Source organism: Acipenser ruthenus, chromosome 55 (genome assembly GCF_902713425.1).
Source record: "Acipenser ruthenus chromosome 55, fAciRut3.2 maternal haplotype, whole genome shotgun sequence".
NCBI classification, from domain to species: domain Eukaryota; kingdom Metazoa; phylum Chordata; class Actinopteri; order Acipenseriformes; family Acipenseridae; genus Acipenser; species Acipenser ruthenus.
The window spans coordinates 6,450,879-6,456,460 of NC_081243.1; positions in this window are offsets into that span (position 1 = coordinate 6,450,879).

A 5,582-nucleotide genomic window follows, 5' to 3' on the forward strand; every position below is an offset into this window, starting at 1 on the left:
AAAAAAGATTGAGAGAGCTTGCAAACATAACAAAAATATATATATTAGCTTAGTTTCTCTGTGCTAAAAGCTTGAATTCAGACTTTTGTTTTATACAAGAATCTCATTCCTGTAGTAACGATAACAATGTTTGGAGATCTCAATGGGGAGAAGGTGTATGGATGGCATATGGCTCAGCTCATGCTGCTGGAGTGACTGTTCTCAAACATAGATTTAATGGTAAAGTTCTATCTCATGATACCGATCCATATGGCCATTTTATTTTATTAATAGTCACACTTAATGATTGTTTCTTACTACTAATTACTATATATGGTTTTAATACAAAGAAAGAAAATAACTACTTAATAGAAACATTGGAGGGTAAAATTAAGCAATTGCAATATAAACACCCAAATACCAAGCTTGTAAATGGAGGTGATTTTAACATAGCACCAAATGAGATGCTTGACAGATGGCCTCCTAAATCCTTTCATAAGACTAATCACACATTTAATAATTGTATTAATGATTTTGATTTGGTGGATATTTGGATAAATAAATTTCCCCAGATTAAGGAATTCACATGGTGTAATAAATCTCACTCTCAGCAATCCAGAATTGATTTTTGGCTAATTTCCAACACTATACATCTGACTAAAGTAGAAATTCTTCCAACACCTTTATCTGACCATTAATGTATAATTTTACAATTCGATTTATCTCTTTCTCATGAAGCAAAATTAAAAAATTGTTACTGGAAACTGAATAATTCCTTGCTAGAAAATTATGTTATTGTAACAGCAATAAAAAATACTATTAGTTTATACTGGGAGAAAGCGATAGCAGAAAACATGTTTAGAAAAAAAAAACTGGGAACTAATAAAATACAAAATCAGAAGATTTACAATGAAAAGTGGTGCAGAACTATCTAAATCTAGGCGAAAGGAGGAAACCCGTTTAATAGTTACATTATTATCTTTATCCAAATTGTCTCCTGAAAACATGTCCAATGAAAATAAGGTCCAGCTCACTGAATTACAGGGCAAATTAGATCAAATGTATATTTACAAAGCAAAAGGAGCTTTTATTCGTTCAAGAAAAAAAAAATGGTTGGAGAAGGGGAACAAAATTCAGCTTATTTTTTAAATTGGAAAAACATCACTATAAGAATAATTCCATAAATAAGCTTAACATTAACAACACACTTACAGATAACCCAAAGGAAATAGCTGAGTTCTGTATGTCTTTCTACCAAAATATATATGAATCTAAGATATCTCTGGATTCAATAGAATCTATAACAAAAACATTGTCAATGTAAAAAATAAACAAGTTAGAAAAACGCAACAGTCGTTTAAAGGGGTGATATCAAAATCAAAAGTCGAAGTTAGGAGAAGCAATTAGGCCAATCTTGTCAAGCATCAAGCAAACAGGCACAATTGGAAAGGTGCCGGGGCCCAACATTCACACAATTCTTGCTTCTAACTTGGCGCCTTTTTGATGCCCCAGTAAAACACGTTGGGCCAGGCTAAATACAGGTGTAGCTTACAGGGGGCGTGCCCCTCGGCAGGTACCTGTAGAGAATTCAGCGGCCCAAACATGATATAACCTGTTAAATTCAAGGCTACTTATTCAACATAGATACATAAAGCGAATAAGAAGCTGAGCGATTGGCATATGTAGCAAGTGTACCCGCTGTTCTGCCCCAGTAAAACACGTTGGGCCAGGCTAAATACAGGTGTAGCTTGTAGGAGGGTTGCCCCTCTTCAGGTACCTGCAGAGAAATCGGCGGCCCAAAGTGATTTAACCCTTTAAATGCAAGGTTACTTCTTCAACTTAGACAAATACATTTATGCACTTAAAAGCTTGCGAATAAGAAGCTGGCAAATAAGCCAACTTCAGCCTCGTGTTTTACAGTGTAAATGTATGAAAAGAAGACAGACGTAGCCATAATACAGTCAAATTTAATGTCACTTCTGTTAATGTCACACTTTGTTTATTCTCATCAAATTGAAATGTCCCGGCCCGAATATATAGCATTGAGGGACTTTGATGTTTTGTTTTTAAAATGTATTAATGATCAATGCATTGCTGAGTTTGTTGCGCTCACGTATCAGGTGGTGTCTGGAATGATCTAAATACAATTAAAACAGCGGGTGGAGGCGTGAAATAAATATATTTATAACTTCTCTTATTCAATTATTTCAATAGCGATTAATACCTTTTGCGGTCCATGTCAATGAATTAAAAGTAAATCAGCTCATTTTTGCTGTTTAATTTACTATTTGTTAATAATACAAGTAAAACCTCAAAGAAAAGTTTGAAGTATCTGGTATTGCCAGGCAGTCTCCCATCCAAGTACCAACCAAACATGCATATTATTATTATTTTAGCAGACACACTTATCCAGGCTAACTTACAATTATGACATACAATTACCCATTTATACAGTTGGGTTTTTTACTGGACCGATCTAGATAAAGCAGCAATGTGTCCCCCACGTGTGATTGAACCCAGTAAAGAACAAAGTGCTCTAACCGCTACTCCACAGATGCTGCATGCGACGGATCACTAGTGTCTCGTTGTATAAGGCCATGGAAAATTCACGATTTTACATATTTGACTGCCTACCGTGAAAAATGTCAATATTGTTGATTTCTGGCTGAGGTATGAAATCAGATTCCGAAACATGGCAAAAATTGCACATAGTTTTTTTGTCAATTCCACCAAACTCTGTGGATGCAGCACAAGCAGTTTCTGCATATGGACAGGTTTTTACACACAAAGACAAACATGTGTGTTGAAACTGCAACACGATGCACGATTATTATTATTATTATTGTTATTATTTATTTTTGTACAGCAACAGTGTCTCCCACCTAGGATTGAACCTACGACCCTCAGGTCAAGAGTCCAGAGCCCTATCCAGTAATCCACACTGCTGCCCATGTCGGCCTTCAACAAATAACTAGTTTTCTGCTCACGGGCCATATAATTTGTGTGTGTGCGTGTGTGTAAGTGTGTGTGTGTGCGCGTGTGTGTAAGTGTGTGTGTGTGCGTGCGTGTGTCTGTCTGTCTGTCTGTCTGTGTCTGTGAGTGCGTGCGTGTGTGTGTATGTGTGTGTGTGAGCATGCTTGCGTGCGCGTCATATATAATTTAGTGTGTGTAAGAAAAGCGGTTTTGTCACTTGCATTAAATCCTGTTTTTTAACATTTTGTTTTTCAAAGCCAACATAACGCAATACAACACAGTCCGTTTAATTACCGTACAAGTTTTAAATGTCTACAAAACTCGACAATGTTGCCGAATTTGTCATTCAAAGTTGTTTAGTTTTAATCAGTTTTGTCTGCTTGTTACTTTTTTCAGCCAACACATTTAAATGACCCTTGTTTGTTACATTTTAAAAGATTGTTTTAAACGTTACAACGTAAATGTTTTTTTTTTTACATGAAACTTGTACTTGTATAGGTATATAAATGTCAACTGCTGTGCATAAACGCATCAGCCAAATCAATTCATATGACATGTATTTATTTATTTCATGGACTTTGCTTCCCCCTAGTGGCACACATTCTTCATGACATTTCACAAGATTTTTATTTCAATGTTCTATTTATTTTCAGGACCGGTATTACTGTATGGCATATTTAGTTCCGTTTGTTATTCATGGAGCTATTATTTAACATTGATGTTAAACCTAAATCCTTGTTAGAACCAATCATGTTAGAACCAATCATTGCGATGCATTTCAGAAGATAATGGAAAAGTACGACCTGCTTTATCGTCACCTATTATGTTTAGAAGCAGAGTGGCTGTGCTTGCCGTGGTCCAGTTAACCCAACAGCAAATATGCGGAGATACTAAAAATGTTCTCTGATCTGTTTTAGAAATACATATGTTTTGATGATAATGTTTTTGCATTCTGATTTTCGAAGTTTTATATAGCCTATTTATTTTTGAATTTTGCATTCCACAGCACAGTTACATAAGAAAGGCGATTACATGCAAAGCTCACTTATTATTTTTGCAAACAGAATCACTTGTGTTAATATTTTCTGACCAAGACAAACCCGAATTTGCCTGTAAATATTCCACTAGGAGTTGTTGAGTTATACAGCGTTTTACCCCTCTTACCCGGTATGTGTTCACGTTTCAAAGTATGATCAGATACAGTTGTGTTACTCTGTTAATTCGTTTAAACTGCATAGGCGGTTGCTATGCGCCAGGTGAGATATGGCTGTTAATGGGTTTCGAATCACCTTTCTCGTTTCTAACCTCCTTTTAATCTGGAGCCCGTCAGACAATAAAGGAGATTCTTCTTCTTCACAATTACCTGGAAATGGTGCATAAAGAAACAAAGGCTGTGAGGATAAAGCGCTCCACTTAACAAACCGGTCTCAACTGGATCGAGCAGAGCAATCCACCTGCAGCGTGAGGTGCAAGGCAGGATGGTGTTTTAAAATAACACGCTTCTCACAGCAAACAGTCTCCAGGGTGTACTTTCAAATGCATGCTGAACAGACACCTTTGTTTTCTGTTAAAAATGACGCGGGTATGTCTTCTATGCATCCTACTTACTTAAAGGTAGAGGAGGTTATAAGCACATCCAAGCCAGAAGACGACCCATACGTCATATACAATGTATGTTATTAATGTTTTGTTTTTGGGCGTGCTGTGAATGTGTTTTAACATTGTGCAAAAATTAAAAGAAGAATCCTTTAAATCTGAGTGGAAATTACCTGGTTAAATGTTTAAAAGGAAGGGAGGGGGTGTAACTGCTGTTTTATTACTAATTTAGACTTATTTCACGCTGTGTTTCTGGGTCATTTTTAGTTTAAACTAGTGTTAGATTTCTTAAGCTCCTAAACACAGATCTGTCTCTTGATGAAACGTTTAGGTATGTAATTGAATAATTCTATTGAATGGAATACAATAAAAAGTAACTCTTTGTGTTAATAATGATTAAATACGAGCTTAGTTAAACCGAGCCCCCCCCCCCCGTGCAAAACTAAAGCCCGATAACATATATATTTTTTTTAATCTTACCCAATTTTCTTTTCCTAAACCAGTAAAATAAAAGCAGTACATCCTGACCCAAAGCTTATTAAATCCAGAACATCGTCTTTTCTGAATTCGAGGCAAAGTATCACCATTCAAGCTGCTATGAAACCATCGGTATCTTAAATAAACAAGTCTAAAAGAATCAATATTGATATTGTGTTTCAACATTTAAACTTGTTAATGAACACAAAACAGTAACCTGGGTTTCAGAATATATTTGTATTTGTTGTATATTTAAGATGCGTCGGGAGTGGGTTTTAGTATCACTGTAGATTGGATTATTGATGCATTTAATAAAAGAAAAACAAAAGATCTGAACTAAAAGTGTCCATCTGTTAACCTCTCTCTGTCCTTTTCAAAATCATTCCGAGATGTATCTTAGAAACTGTTGGAAATACTGAAACAAATTGTCCATCAGTTGAATTGACTATGCCACAAACAAACTTCTCCAGTGACATTTGAACCAGGGATCTTCTTTATTGAAAACTTAAGCCACTAGGCTCTAGAACTACCCCAAGCTTGTATGGATGTCACAGACA